This window comes from Columba livia, chromosome 4, assembly GCF_036013475.1.
Source record: "Columba livia isolate bColLiv1 breed racing homer chromosome 4, bColLiv1.pat.W.v2, whole genome shotgun sequence".
Taxonomy (NCBI): domain Eukaryota; kingdom Metazoa; phylum Chordata; class Aves; order Columbiformes; family Columbidae; genus Columba; species Columba livia.
Genome location: NC_088605.1, coordinates 41454194 through 41470874, shown reverse-complemented (window position 1 = coordinate 41470874; position 16681 = coordinate 41454194). Strand labels below are relative to the sequence as shown.

The 16681-nt window shown below is 35.3% G+C and overlaps 1 long non-coding RNA gene across 1 annotated transcript; it reads right to left on the bottom strand.

The window, feature by feature from the left end:
* Nucleotides 1-1568: 1568 nt before the first annotated feature.
* LOC135579360 (uncharacterized) lies at nt 1569-13590 on the bottom strand. Its single transcript, XR_010472278.1, has 3 exons — nt 9806-13590; nt 6745-6806; nt 1569-5706 (listed from the first exon to the last, which is right to left on the bottom strand). It is a non-coding gene; the product is annotated as an uncharacterized LOC135579360 (long non-coding RNA).
* Nucleotides 13591-16681: the final 3091 nt, after the last annotated feature.

Sequence of the window (16681 nt, the reverse complement as noted above, 5' to 3'; positions counted from 1 at the left end):
AAACAAAACAACCAACCACAAAACAAAGCAAACAAACAAACTCAAACCAACGCTCTTATTGTATGAATTTTCCAGCAAAAATCTGTAGAATTAGGTTTAATGAAATTATTTGGCTTGTCTTTTGGCCTGAAAGAAACCATGGAGCACTAGTTTTCATAGTGAAGGTTCTCTTTTTGAATTCACCTGTGTTTAAACGTGCCTGTGGGGCTTCAGAGAATGGCCTAATACCCTCTTTGATGAAGTAAATGGTATTTGCACCCAGGACAAAATTTACCTCTAGGCAGAGTCAGCCAAAGGTCTCTCTACTGTTTAAAAGGAATTAAGAGTGTATTCTGACCTTCTGCACTATATTAATCTTACCTTGGTGAAAAAGCTCTATGCTGTCTTCATGTTTCAGAAGTGGAATTTATTTATTTATTTATGTATTTATTTACTTACTTACTTTCTTACTTACTTACTTATTTTCTAAAAAAGCCTCAGGTGAACTCTTTTAAGATTATATTTCAGGATTTTGATTTCCTGTTTAGATTAAAATAATTGATCAAACTAAATGAAACAAAAACATAATACTATTTTCTGTCTTGTAAGACATGCATTTAATTAAGTTAAAACAGATCAAAACGGTCATGTGAATCATGTTTGTCAATATCTAGTAACAGCTGCTTCATTGGATAGCAGCATATTTTTTCTGAATGCTGCTGCCTACATATGTTAGAATGAATTTCCTTCATTGATATGTTTATGTCTATCAGATGTCTTTTAAACTGCATAGTAAGAAAAAAAAAAAGTCACTTTTCCAGTCTGTAATAGGGGATTTCAAGTGATGACTCCCTTCCACGCAGCTGAGACCTGCTTGCCAAAGTGAAAACTGATAAAGGACAGCAAAGGATATTAATTGCATATGCATTTGTTTGATTTGTCTCAGTTTTCTTATATGTGAGGGCCTTTACTGTGTTTAGCAATCTACCAAAAGCTGTGCCATGGTACAGCTGTTTCAAAGTGCTACTCTTTGCTGCAGAGCTTTTCTTCTGCGGCCAAATGAACGGGTTGGTCCTGACTGTGGCCAACATCATTGTTTGGCTGCTTGCTTGGCCCCTGGCTGAGACATACATTTTCCATTAAATTCCACTGATAGAACAGAAGGCGTAAAACCTTCTCTTTTCTCCCCCATCCACAGCAGCCTAGCTGAGGGCATGATGCTGCTCACTCAGCCATGTACACTCCAGCCTGGCATGGAATTGTCTCAGCGTCATGCCATTTCTTTGTACTGGTAAATAAAAAGCCATATTGAGTCTCTAGCTTGAAAAGCATAGTTGCATATCTGGAAATCCTTTCAAACCCAATATAAATAATACATTTTATTAAAACAGGCTTATAAAAAATTTCTACGGCCAATGGAAGAGATAATCTGTACAGGCACAATATTGCATACTTGGCTAAATAAAATTTTACTGACTTTCAACAGTATTTACAGTGCCGTAGAGTAAAACTAGGAGTTAGTTCAGCGACTTGGTATAAAACCAGCCTCTGAATAATGGACCGCAAAATCCATGAACCATTATGTTATATTTCATGTTGTCATAAGGAAACAGGGAGAAAAAAATTGGACATTAAGGGGTGGAAAGAAGGGAGAATCTGGAAGAAAATGATTTTGCCATGAACTAGAGTAAAAGAGTCCTTTGTGAAGCAAGTAGTGTTGCTGTTTAGGTGATCAGCACACTTGCAACCAGTACTTATATTTAAGCAAGCTTCTCGAGACAGGCATCTTAAAAGGCAATGAAATACACAAAAAGTTAATAAAAGGAGTAGGTTTTCTTTGCGTCACCAGTATACAACATAAAGTACATTGCAAATTTTTAGCCATTGGAGTAGATTTATTTAGCAAAATGGAAAGCAAAAGTGAGCAAAGAAAACAACATGGCTTTGTTAGAGATGTGGTAACTTTGAAAAGTATATACATGAGCATGAGAAAAAATATTATAAGAGGAACTTTGAAGTGAACTGCAGGGGGTGTAGCAAACACAGCTATCATGAAAAGGTCTTTTGTGATTCCAAAGATAAGAGAAAATCATGCACCTTGTTTTTTATGTACTGAAACATTTCACCATGTAACAGATATAATGGGCATCTAGTGTGACAAAATGTTTGACAGCAGCTGAAAACAAGCTGACACTTGAACAAAATAATCAGCTTATCTAGCTGCTTGAGCTTGTACAAGCATTTCTATTATGTTACAGACTGAAAATTCTTGTTTGCTTGTTTGTTTGTTTTCTCAATGAGAAATAGAGTGTGAAAAAATAGGGTAGAAGCAATGCCAAGTGCACAGGCTGTTCAGTCTTTGTAGTCACATCTCACGTGGTTTCCAGGATTAGCTATACGTGCAGAGTATGAAAGGCTATTAAGTGTCACTAGATCATAGCACAACTCAGGTTGCCAGCTACCATAATACTGTACAATAAAATAGTCCTACTTATTTTTCACACTGTTTTTGAAATGGGAGTAGGATCAAACCTTACTGCAGCAGTTTTCACAACTAGCCCCATGCATTTTGTGTTTGAGGAGGCAGGTGACATTGAGAAGCTATGAGATGCTGAGATGGTTTGGGTAGACAAGTATAATGTCTCAGACCTCTCTAATAAGTAATTCCCAGGAAGTGCCCCGCAGTTGAAATTCTCTAAGCATGAAACTCAAAGTAACCAATTTTAGCCCATTTTTCTGTTTAGCTTGATGACAGAATCAGTGTCCTTAAGACAAAGTATAAACTGAGTTTCTCCATATCCAACTATAGAGAAAAAATAGGTCTGTTTTGTTTTGTTTTGTTTTTTACATATATATAAATTGAAAAACTATACAGAAACAAAACAAACCACAGAAATGTAAAATGCATGCAAGGGAGAGAAGAATTAAAGCATTTAACCTTGATAAGGCACAGTGGTATCTGCATTTCCCCAGTCTACAAATGGAATGCACCTGCTGTATAAGCAATTTCTATGTACACTATACACACTATGCTCTCTTTTTTTTTTTTTTGCTAGATGCCTCCTAGATATTTGTCTTCCTGAAGTTTTGCCATGCCACCTGTTACCCAAAAGTTCAAGTGCACCATCTTTCTCACCCATGGCAGTAGTTTGCATTCTGTTAAGAAGGAGTAAGCAGTCTCAGTTTTCAATGGTACAAGTATTTTACTTGGTTCAGTCTCTAGAAAAGGTATGACAAAAAAGATCTTTCTGTTTTCAATAAATAGGAATCATTAGGCTGTTAGATATTTCCTCTGTGCTCTGTAAGTATTCCAGATGTTTTCTTCCAGTACATCTTGATACCTAATAAAAATAAATCTTATATCTGTAAATGTATCTGTATAGATGTAGATACATATTCTGGACATTTTTTCTTGGGTTTAGAGAAACCTTGTCTGTTTATTCTTTATTTCTGTCTTAATATCAAGCAAATTATTTAATTGCCTAATTTCATAATGTATTTTCATTTCCTAAATACTATGTTCACGACCTATTGTAGGCTTATTGATCAACATGTCCTATTGAAAGCCTTCTATAGACAGCAGCAGTAATGTTATTTTATTTCTGTTATTCTGTGAGGTTTTCATTTTGTTAATTTAAGTGTGAAACTTTATTAAAAGAAAAAAAAAAAAGCTGGGTATTTTTTATTCTATTTGGACAACACTGTGTAGTATCTTCACTAATAATAATAATAAAAATCCATAGGGAATTTTGTCCCTCCAAGATCTGCCAAAATCTAAACAGATTTTGCTTATAATGAATGACATTTTCATTTTTATTAAGCTGGTAGAACCCCACAGATTTTTGGAAGAGTTGCATCAGTGTAATAAGCTGAAGGATTGGTGAGTTGTTTTTCTATGTTACTTCAACAAATATTTCCCTTGTCTTTGTATTTTCTAGTTAGCTCTGCTATTATATAAATGAACTGTATTTGTATAACAGCTTGGCTGAGTCTCTGCATCAATTTTTTCCATGATCATTGCTCTGCTACCACACAGAAAAACAGGCAGGTTGTCCCACATGAAAAATACTTCTTCACATCTTAAGTTGAACAACACACACACACAGATCACACAGAGTTATGTATTAAAAATGGGTCCATGCAATGCATTAGCAAACCTGTTTTATGTAAACTGTTTACTTTTATGGAAAAACAGGGAGATACATTATTTTAACATTGAAAATGTTCGAAGTGTTACTGTGAAAAATGCCTGTTTTTTAATCTTTGTAGCTCTATATACTTGGGCTACATACAATGTCTTTGTAATAACAGTATGTTAAATTAAATAAGTATCCTTTCAGAACTATGGTGAAGAATGCACACATGAAAAGAGATTAAAATTTTTTGCTATTTACATTATTACTGACTAATTACATCATCTTTTACTCGCACTCCTTTCTCACAGCACCTTCTGTCATTCAGTTATCTAAAGATGTGACATATCTGTTGTTCACTCTTCAGCATGAGGATACTACATTAATGACATTTGCATTCTGAATGAATTGTTGTAGTTATCCAAATCTTCTATCAAAATGTACAGAGAACCAATATATTTCAATTTCCTGCAGAAATATTTCCCTGCATCTGAAGGCTGTTTGTTTGGTACCAACTGAGAAACTGCGTGTCCATTTTTGTACTGCATCTCTTCATCTCAAAACCAAAACCCAGTTAGTTGCATTCTCTAAAATAAGGTCAGTCATCTTCAATGTGTTTTCTTTTCCAAAACAAAACACTTAGTCCAGATGTCCCAGTTGTTTTTGGGGGGTGGCAGTGGGTTTTGGCTGCTTTTTTCTGAATGTGCATCTGTCTCCCAGGAGCTGCATCCGAAGGAATGACTATTCAGTGGTATATCAAGCTGTGTTGTGTCCTTCCACAATGAACAAGCATATTTGCTGGATGAATCCTACTTCGTCATTTAGCAGCTATGGACTTAATTGTGCTGGCATTTTAACTGGGGATCACAAATTTTCTCCCTAGTCTGAGTGCATAGGGAGGGTATGCGAAATTCTTGCCCCCTTGTGTAGCTCTAGAAAAATATTTGATGTATTTCCTTCTGGTTTTTAATCTGACTTAACATCTGTAAGAATAGAGGAATGGTAGTATGGTCTAAGGAGCTGCATATCTACCATTCATGATTGGCAAAGAGGCCACAAACTGATAAACACTGCCTGGGGTGACTAATTCATTTTCAAGGTGAATCGCAATATGCTGTGATTATCCTTTGATAATGCTTTTGAGAGAGAAGGGCAGTCTTCAGGCCAACTGGCCTGTGCTCACAGTCTGTTGCCAGCCAGATTTCATAATTCTTGGACTAGGACTTCTGTGAGGCCTTTCTGGCTCTTGGACACTGCATTTTCTCAGAGTAAGGTTTTTTCTTTTTCAGTTCAAAGGTTGCCAAATGATGGGGCTGTGCCACAGCTTGAACCCTGGTGCTTTCATAGCCTGAGTGTACAAGTACCTGCTTCACTTCTGCATACAAGTGTGTAGTAGTCAGGGAGGCTGCAGCGATGTGTTAATACGGAGGTTTGTTGAACTTACTGCTGGAAGGCTATTCCAGGCAGAAGGAACCTGAACAATTTTATGCTGTGCTTATCCATAATGTTTCTCTGGAGCAGATTCTAGTGAGAAATCTTGAAGAAGGCAGAAGGGAGCTATTGACTTAATACAAGTGATCAGGAGACTGAGGTCCTGTTACAAAATAGGAAGGAAGCCAAACAGTTACTATAAAAGCATAAGGGTAGGGAGTAAATTAACAAAGGTTTTAATGTTTTGCTCGGTTTCTATAAAAATCTATAGTATACATTTCTTTCTGGGCTACAAACTTTAAACTATAAAATTATATTTTATTTAATATAAAACAGGATATGCTTCTTTTAAGTACATCTCAATCTGTAAGGTAACCTAGAATATGTGCCCCATCATTTAACTAACTGTTACCACTGTAGGAGGTCTATTATTCCTGAAAGGTCTTTATGCACACCTCTAAGATCTGGGCTTCATATCCTTTCAGGAGAGAAAAAAAAAAAGGTTAACAAAATGTATGTAGTTTTAATACTGCTTGAAGCAAAAGTCTTCTCAGCCAGATTCACAAGGGTGAATTCACAACTGTCATAATTCACTGAAATTTTTACCACTTCTTGCAAGAAAATAACCAAGCACCCCAAAAGAGTTATAGAAAGAATAATTGCCAATAATCATAGAACACTCTAAGAAATTTGCCCATAGAGATGAGAAGAGGTTTTTCCAGAGTATCTGCTGCACTTATAAATAATAAATAATAACAGAAAGCATCATTTGTTTAAGTAAAACTGAAGTAAAAATGATCGGGAATTATTGCAGCCCTTTTTGCTTTGAGAGCACCAATCCATGTCACGTTTCATTTAAGGCAGATACCAAAGCTGTTTAAATCCATAAACTAAGGAAGTCTGAAATTAGATCAAAAAGACAGCCTCATTAATTTCTGGTTCCAGATATGTTAAAAACGATGCAAAGTTGACCTTCTGCGTTGAACCCCTGCTCATTCATGGGCATAAAGAAACATGGAAACTTCTTAAGATTGCTGTTAAAGATCTACAAATAACAAAATGCAAAAGAGGACACAAATTTACTATTTTTATCTCATATCGGTCATTTTACCCATTTCCGACATGAAGTTTTTGACAAAATTTCTAAGAGGCTTTTAAATGGTGGTTTCAGTGACATCATTCAACGTGTAAATGGACTTACCCTATCTCTGAAGAATGGAAAATCACCAAGAAAAATCTGAAACGATAAGAAATAGCATTTTCCTGAGAAAAAAAAAAAAAAGAGAACAAGGTATTTAAATTATGACATCACTAGATGATACAAACAGTGAAAAAAGACAGAATGGATGTTAAGATCTATGCTTTGCTTTTCTTTATCAAAGAAGAAGTTAACACACTTTATCCACATATTATTTTCATTATTCAGATACAAAATGCTAAGGAGTTCATGGGACAGAAATTTATGCAGTAAAATACTATAACAATTGTTGCTTTCTACGTCTTGTGCTCAAATCATGTGCCAAGTTTCACCTTTCAAAAATAAATTAGGCTTGGAAACAGGCATTATTTATATTGCTCCTATAGCCGTGTAGTTGATTTCTACAAATTTCTTTTCAAATTAGTACAGTTGTTCTTACATCTACTCTGTTTAATGTTTTGTTGTGCTGTATTCTCATGGTTCCAGGGGTACCTGGCACCTTGATCATACTCTCAAGCTCTCTTCTAAGTTTTCTTTCCAAGCTGTAAACCCAAAGTGACCTCCTCCAACAGAAGAAATAGTTTTTCATTCTGTGTTTACTCCGTGTTGCCAGAAACACAATATTTATCAATTATTTTCCTTCCAGTGTTTCCATTAGCATCTGTCCCCTTGTCTGCAATTGATCTTCTGAGAGCAAGGAGGAGGAGGTCACAGAAACGGGCCTTCATTATATACGCATGGCCTTTTCCACCAAGGCGACAATTCTGGGCCAGCTGGAGATAAGAGTTTCCTGTTAATGAAACAACATTTGCCTCATGATGTCTTTACGCAACGGAAGAACTATAACAAATATGCCTAGAGAGCAAGTTGTAGACCCAACATGTGTATACTGGACAGCAGATTGAAAATAAAAGTTGAGCTGATTTCCTTATGGTCTCTCTGTGGCTCACAATGACCTGGAGTCACTAGCAGCTGGGTCCGATGATGGAGCAGAACTAAAGGGATGACAGCACTAAGGTAGAATTATTTTTTTTTCCTGCCTATGGGACTGGCTGGTGGCTGGTATCACCTTGAAATGTACAGAGGAAAATGCTGTAATTCACTGATGTTTTTGTAATTCAAGACAATGTGACAAGGAATGTTCCCATCTCCCAAGAACTGCTCTGGAATAGGCAACAAGGGTTGAAGGGTGGTTTTTGGGGAAAAAACAGCAATTCTGTGTGGAGTTAAGTCCTAAAAGCTCATAGGTTACTCTGCAGCTGAGGATGCAACTGCAGTCCCTAAACAATGCAGAAGCAGCATTTTTTATTTTGGTCTATTCCCCCACAACATTCAAGAGAAAGCTAGAGGCCCAGGGGGACCAGAAGTTTTTATACATTTTATGCTATTCAGTCCCCAGCTTTATTATGGTTCAAATGAGACAGAGCTGTAATTGTGGCAATGTCATCTCAGAAATAGCTTATTGGTCTCCCATGAAGGCAGGAATCCAATCTGTCCATTGCAGACTGCACTCGCTGCTTATTGCAAGTAAATAATTGCTTCCTCTTCTGCACTCTGATTCTCTAACATCCACTGAGACTCAGCCTTTTCTTGTAATTCTTCATTTCTTTCACTAAATGACATTCAAATGTAGTGAGGTACAGCATGCATATATGTGGAAGAAGTTGTTGTCAAATTGCTATATTCACCAAGGGAAAATGTCCACCATAAAATTGCTCTGCGGGTTACTGTATTTGCAATATTTCTCCCTGGAAACATAGTGCCCCAAGACACTGAGGCAGCAGGAAGTAATGAAATGTATTTTTCATACTCTCACTTTTCATTTCAATGTATCAAGCAGCTCTTTAAACTGCTAGTCTAAACTATTATGTCTTATTTTAGAAAGCCTTTATAATAACAGTGAATAATTAAATCCAAAGTGCCTGCTATTTGTAAATGAAAATAAATGCTTAGTCCTCGCAGAAGGCATTTGAAACGTTCTTTTTAAAAAGCCAGTGATTTTGTTTTGTACTGCTGGTTTCTTTTATTTTGCTAGAAATAAAGATATTCCCATAATTCCAAATGGTTAAATGCTTGAAACAATTACTGTATTAGAGGTCGTGTTATGCAAAAAGGTTGTATGTCTGAAAGAATGGGACTATAAATTTTCAACTTCACATTTCATTCTTTCTTGCTAATGGCTGAGTAGAAAAATGAGGCCCTGGTATGATAATTCCATTCAGCCCTTAGTCCTTACTATCCACATGCTTATGGACATTTCTAATGTCTTGGGATGCAAGAGGTGTCAAAGTGTTTAGCCAAAGGTATTTAAAAAAAAAAAAAAAAAGCAATAAAATGCTGAAGTGAGAATAGTCTTTAACAGGAAGGTCATCAGCAGACAAATATATCCTTTGCTAATTCAATAAATGTATAGAGATGTTAAAAAATAAGTTTAAATTTTGCTGTAGGCATAGCTTGCCAAATAAGTGCAGACACAGTCACATGTAGTGGAAAGAAACTTGATTCTACCACACTCACGAATATGTCAGCAGGCAATATCATAAAGCTTCCAGCAGAATCTGCTGGACACCATCAAAGTCCCAGCACTCGCTCTCTGTCCTTAGTTTCAGGGCCAGGAGTTCTGGAAGCAGGCTTTCCCCTGAAAGGCTTTTATAATTTTTTAGTTCCCGTTTATTAAAAGGCTATTAAACAACTGACATCAGGATAAAACGTTGCTTTTATGAATTAAAATTTTGAATATTTAGATACCTCTGAACGATTCTGGTGGCCTGTACTAGCACAGCACTAACAATTCAGAGCTTCTAGCAAAAAGAAAAGCAACACATTGCAGTCATGAGAGACCGACACACACCAGACAGCACCTCTGAGTGAGCCTGTTTACAAGCATGTTACTTAAGAGAAGATGCTGAATGCCTCTTTAATTTCTGAGGTCCAATCTCAGGTAGAGATTCTGTGATGCTGTATGAGGCATCTGTCATTCAGAATGAGCTACACCCACTCCTAGAAACTACTGCCACCATACAAGGTTACCTTTACCAGCATTTCTAAAGAAAAATGGTATTACCTGCACTCCAGTGTACAATTTGCCTCTCAGCATCCATACCAGGTGAATCAGTGCGTGAAAATGAGATAAGCTTCACTTCTGCTTTTCTAATGTCCAACTATAAACACTTTGGGTATATTTTGTGCTTCATCATTATTAAGGTGTGCTTTTTTAGCATCATTTCTGTAATTGTCATCTCTGCAAGAAAAAGCGGACCATATGTATAGTAATAGGAGGCAATGTCTAAGTGCTTGGTGTTGCCAGGGCATGTCAGGTATAGAAAATGAACAAAATGGTATGCTACACCTTATGCATCTGAACAGTGAAAATGTACCCTGGGACATATAGATAAAATCCTTATCCACTCACTGGAGTATTTCAGGATGTTTTTCATTGTTGTTTTTAATAGGCTTTTTTCCTTACTTGCTTTTCTGTTATTCCCAGTTCAAATGTTTCATTTGAAAGCAGACTCATGATACTTCAAACTGACAGGTGAGGATTTTACTTCATTTATTTATTCAAATTAAGGAGCTTAAAAACACAGATGTTGTAGCAGCTACAAATTTATCTGCTCTGGACATAATAATTAAAAATAATTACAATACCTTATGTCATTTAATACTATGTTTATACTTCTAAAAACCCACAGCTTTCCTTAGATTGATAAGTGTGTACTTTATTATGATGAAAAATCGCATAAATTGCTTTTTAATAGAAATGTTTCTTTTGAAAGGAATGGTTTCCTGAGGCATAAAGAAATACAAAATTTTTGTAAGCTTTAATTCTAAACTATTTTTATTATGATGAGACTGATGTTACTTATTATATACCCAAATTCAAGACATATTGTAGGAATCATCTGGTTTTCATATATCCAACTGTTAGTTACATCTTAGTTTAGGCAATTTTACATGGGCCGGGTATTTGTTGCTGACAACAAGATAGGAGTGAGACAGACTGAATATTTGCCAACTGTCAGAGACCTTTGGGCCTTTTAGTCTTGAATTCATTAACCAAAAAACAACTGCTCATTCTTTTTTCATAATTATTATGGCTTAAATGTCTACAAAGGTTTAAATGGTCAGTTATCAAAATGTCTTTTCAGTAAAACATTTCTGCAGTATAACGTGCAAATTTTATGAAAATAGGGTGCTTCGGTGCTGAACGTAAAAACATAATACTTTTTAACTACTCATGAGTAATACTGAGTAATGTAACTGTGACCTCTATTTACTGTGCAGCTTTTAAAGACATACATATGTGAAACCTATGTATATTCATATATCAGCACAGTCCTAAGAACTATATGGGAACTAAATTAAATCATAGGTTATTCATTGGCAAGGAACCCCCCCAAATCCCTAAAATAAAATGGCATTTGATTAAGTATAAAACAACAAAATATAGAGTGAGAATCAGAGGTAGCTAGCTATATAATGTACAAAAAATATTTTTTTGCCTAAAACCGGTTAATGTTCTGAAATTTAGACCTGAAACATGTGATAGCTAAAAATCTGCATTTGACCTCACTCATATATTCCTCTTGTAAATAACTGGTATGTTGGTGCCATGCAACAGGTTATAAAGATTCTGAAAATAAAAATAAAATTTAGGATCACAAAGAAGGTAATTATAAGATATTCAGTGGAAAACCATCATTTGCAATAACAGTATATAAAATTCATGTGATACTTACAGGGAAAAATTAACACTACTGTTTTGCATTTTCTAAGTTTCTTTTCTTTAGGAAGCTTGTAGTTGACATATGATCAGATCATTTCTGCAGCAGAAATTTTGTTCCAAAAACTAATATAAGAAAGATTGTACTACAGGTAAGAATTATGAATTAGTGTAGAAATGGCACAGTGGTAAAAATTAATTTGTCACCATAAGATTTTTGGTTCTAAATTTAGAAGAAGTTAAGGCCTGTGAAACCCAAATTCAAATAAGCATCTGTGTCCAGTGGTGCATTAAACATGTAAGTCCTCCAAACACAGAAACATAAACCAAAATTCCTCTTCATCAGCTATTTCCTCAGGGTATCTTTCACTTCAGCACATTGGCTCTTGTGAATCCCTTGGCTCTTCTGCGTGATTAGGAGGTCAAATGCCAAAAAACCTGTTTGTGAGTTACTGTGGGCATTTCCATGCCCATGATTCAATGTGACAGCAGCCATTATTGCCATGCCTAAGTCCCACTACTGACCCGAACACCTGCTTCTCACTTTCGTTGGGTTATTTGTTTGTTCACACAGCTGCGTGAAAACAACCCTAATTAAAAGATATGGACATACATATATAATCTGCGTGATTTCACAGCTGCGTGAAAACAACCCTAATTAAAAGATATGGACATACATATATAATCTGGTCTTCAAGAATCTTAAAGTAGCCACATATAAAGATAAACTTAGCTATATTATTATATAAATATTATATATAAATTAGTTCTCTGGATAAATAGGTAAGTTTCAAATGAGGAAAAAAGAAACCAAAAATCATGGCAATTTGTAGTTCAATTTTGTACTCTTAAAATGCCAATCTTTTGCTAAAGCAGAATAGGGTGGTTGTTTGGTGGTGTTTTTTTGGTGGGTTTTTTGTTTGTTTGTTTGTTTGTTTTCCTTCAGATGCACCTTGGTAAGTAGAGCTCTGAGGTAGATACATTTACATTTACGGGGTGTTGACAATGTACTCTAGCTTCATTAATTGTCTGACAGTACTTTGACTAGACATGAAGAGCGTAGTTGTAGTAAGAAACCACTTTTCTTTTTATCATCCTAGTTATTTTATTTTTAAGGCACACAATAGTTTAGATCTGCTAGTCTCCATAAAGGAAAGAATAAACATACAATATAAATATAAACACAAACAGAGCTCCATGAAAATATGCAACAAACACAAAAATCAACAATGATAAAAGTGAAAATACACCTGGAAAAATTTCCAACAGTCAGTTCTAAAAAAATGAGAGCCCACAGTAATTTCTCAGAACTCTAATGGCTTCATATTAAGAAAGAAGTTCTTCATACCATAAAACATTTTTTCATTATGCTGCTAAACCAGGCAGTTATCATGTATAAATGCAATTTTGAAAGCCCATGTTGATAACGGATATTTTAAAGGATTTGCAAGTTGTTAAAGATTATGGATTATAATCACAGCTGGAATTACTTGTGTATTTGGAGGTAATTTGTATATGTCCTAACATAGTCTCAGATAAAGAACCAATTTTACACACCCATAGTGTGAAATTTGAAATCAAATTCCTCCCCCCCAATTACTGTTTTCTACGTTAATGATTCATGAAATATATTATGTGCAAAAAATTACATAATGTTAAGTTGGGCAATTCTAATCCTTGAAAGTTAGAACACAACGTAGTTCTCACTCATATAAATTGCAACTGAGTTTGCTTTCAGTTAGGTATTGAACTGATGTAATTTAAATATTTCAGCACTGATTTACATAAGCTGGTCTGAAATTCTGTGTATATATCCTTAAATGAATTTAAACATTATTTATATTTATTTAACATGCTGGTATTTATTTTTACAAATTTTAAGAAAACATTTAGAAACCTCACTTTTTTTTTTTTTTTAAGAACCACTGTAAGACTATCACAATGAGAATGCCTAACTGAAATAAGCAGGATGAGAAAGTGTAAGTTCTCACTTTTGTCTCTGCTGTTACTTTTCTGCAGGGAGTCTTCTATGAAGTCTAGGTTAAATGCTAGTGAATATTTGAATGTACATAAAAAGCAAGACAAAAAATGTTGCATGACTGCTTATAAAACTTCAGAGCTGGTAAGGTTTTAGAAAACTCTGTAACAGTCTAAAATAAATTATTTCTCAAATTACCTTAAACTAAGACCAAGTTTTGTCTTATCGAATGATTTTTCTGGATTCCTGTATTTAAGTTTTAATTGGGCACTTAATCATGGTAAATAGCTAAGTGCATTTGACAGCTGTTGAGAGACTTTCAGCCAGTGACAATGTTACACTTCAAAACTCCACATAAAGACCATATTTATGTGTTATACTATACATATTATTAGTACTGATACCAGTAGCAGCTGATACTGATACTAGTAGCAGCTTGGGTTTAACTCCCAAGATGGATTGCATTACCATATATTCCTCCATTTCAGAAATATAGGCTAGGTCTAAGACCGACAAATCAATTGGACTGTAATTTAATAAGGATGTCAGGACCTGAACCCATTAAGATTGTTAAAAATGGAAATGTCTCATAACTTGGCTGTGACATTGTAATGACTGAAGCAGCTACACATCACAGTAATCAAGAGTTTTAAGTCGCTTTGTCTTCTGCCATTGAATTTTCAAGTATCTCATTTCAGTGGATGGGACTTGGTATGGCTGTGTCAAGAGATTTTGAATAATGTCCAAATGGTATAATTTAAACGTCAAGAAATAGGAAATTCAGGACTAATGCTACTGTTCTTCCAGGCTTTTGCCCTCAAATGTCTCATCATAAATATATGACCTTCTTCAAAAATCTTTGAAGTAAAGAATAAGATCATTGGTTTCTAAGCTTCTAAGATTTGGGCATACATATTAGGTAGGAAACTTCATTCTTTTGAAAACTTTTAAGATGTATGTGTTGAAAAAGTGCTTTCATACTTTTCTTCTTTTTAATTTAAGAAACTTTTTTATCTACACGTTTGGAGAACACATTCTCTATTGGTTCAGAGAATTAAATGGTATTTAAAATAAACTAATTAAAAAAAAAAAAAAAGGAAGAGTGACTGATCACCTGCTCCACCTCTGCAAGAAAAGAGACTTTCTACTTCTGGCAACCTCACCAGCTATGTAAGTGCATTATTTTTATGAAAGACATTGCTTTTTGAAAGTATAACATTAATAACATTCTATTTTAATATTGGGGTACACAAGAAAACTCAGTGTTCATTTTTTCGACATCATTCATGAATACAGATAGGAGAACAGATTTGGCAGTACTTTCCCTTATTGCTATCTACAGGTTTGTGTATCCACTTTGATTTATGGTTATTATTCATAATTTCCAGAGGAACTTTGTACATGAACATGTTACTGGGAACACACTACTTTCACATTGCTTTTATCAAATGAACTAAATTATTTGTTAGAATTACTATGTGCAGAACAATAGCAAGAACTAAACCTGAGAGTTATAAATTTCATTCATAGGAACTGAAGTGAGAATGGCAGGATTTTGGCAGAGATTGAAGACAGAAGAAATGACACAAAAGAATCAAGACCAAATTCTCCCAAGTCCCCCCCATTTATTCCTTGTAATTAACCACTAATGAATACTGAAGTAAATTCTCTACCGCTGGTGACTTTTCATCCCTTTCAGGCAATAAGACTCAATAAGGAACAACAAATACAGCAGCAGCTGAAGCACAGATAATGTGACAGAGCAATAGAGGCAGAGTAGGAGAACAAATTAACCAGCCTTCAGTACTGAGTAGCCAACAGGGTTATCCCACTACTGCTGTTGTACTGCAACACCGTCTAGGTCATGCCTCTATTTTGTGTTGGCATTGAAGACATACTGTTACTTTACAGCTTTGACACTAGTGGGAATCCCAAGAGAATGCCCAAATCATTCTGTTCTTAAAGAGGGCCAAAATAGAGCATATTTGCATGTATAAGTATCCACCTATGATACCATTTAAAATTACATTTAAAGCAGCAGTGTCAGACTCATTTTCACCGGGGATCACATCAGCCTCACGCTTGCCTTCAAAGGGCCAAATTTAATATTAGTCCTGTATAAATATGCTGATGAGGCCCACAGTGAAAATGAGTTTGACACTCCTGATTTAAAGAAATCATTGTGAGGTAGGACTAAGGCTACCATGAAATGAGCGGACAAGGACAATTATGTCACACTTCAGTGGCTGCTGTAACTGGAGGCGGGCACTACAGTCTTGCCAGGCAATCACTTTCCATTTTGAGGGCTCTCAGGCATTTTTATGAAGTTAAAAGAACAAGGTTTTCCAGTGTATGGGAAAAAAGCATTCAAAACTTATGAAGTAGTGACAAAGAGAGAAAGAGAGCTCCATTGATGCACACTTGTCTGTCAATATGATTGCAGATATATGCACATAGCTGCAGAATATCTTTTGCCCAGGAAAGAGATGTCCCGATAAATATTGCCCTTTCCTCTCTCCCATCCTCCTCATTCCCAGTCACCATGCTCAGACCCTCACCCTCCTCCCTGTGTCATTTTGACAAAACTGTGTTCTTTTACGGCACTGCAAACCAGATCATACAATTGTTCTAAATTAAAATTGTCAGGGTTTTTTTTTAACAGGAATCATTTGAATTATGTTTTATAGCACAATGCCCTTAACAGTTGTATTAGTATAACACACACAGCAACATAAACTAATAAAGTAGCTGAGAAAAGCTATGATGAGGAAAAGCAGAATAGGGAGAGCAGGAAGTTTCTAAGCTATCCTCATTGCTGAAGGTCAAAATGATACATTTTTAGTACTTGCTATGCTATGTGGCAGCTGGCGCTGAAGAGGGAATTTTTAAATAGCATCCAGCATTGAACACATGCAGATGACTCTCAAGAACCCATGAACACCTGTGTATGAAATCTTTGAAAGAATTGACCCAAATGAAGTACTAAGCTGGTGCTGATTTTTTCTTTTTTGCACCAAATAGATTACACTTTAAGACATTCCTTTTTCTTAGTACATGATAATATACTTATTATCCTATATTTTGCGGCAGGTTTCCAAAGTTCATCTGTCTATTAGGATTTATTAATTATTAACAAAAATATGACATGATCCAAATAATTAATTTTCATCTACCTCCAATTAGTTTTTCTCTGGAAAAACTTGTCATCATTTGAAATAATTATAGTAAGTTGGCATATA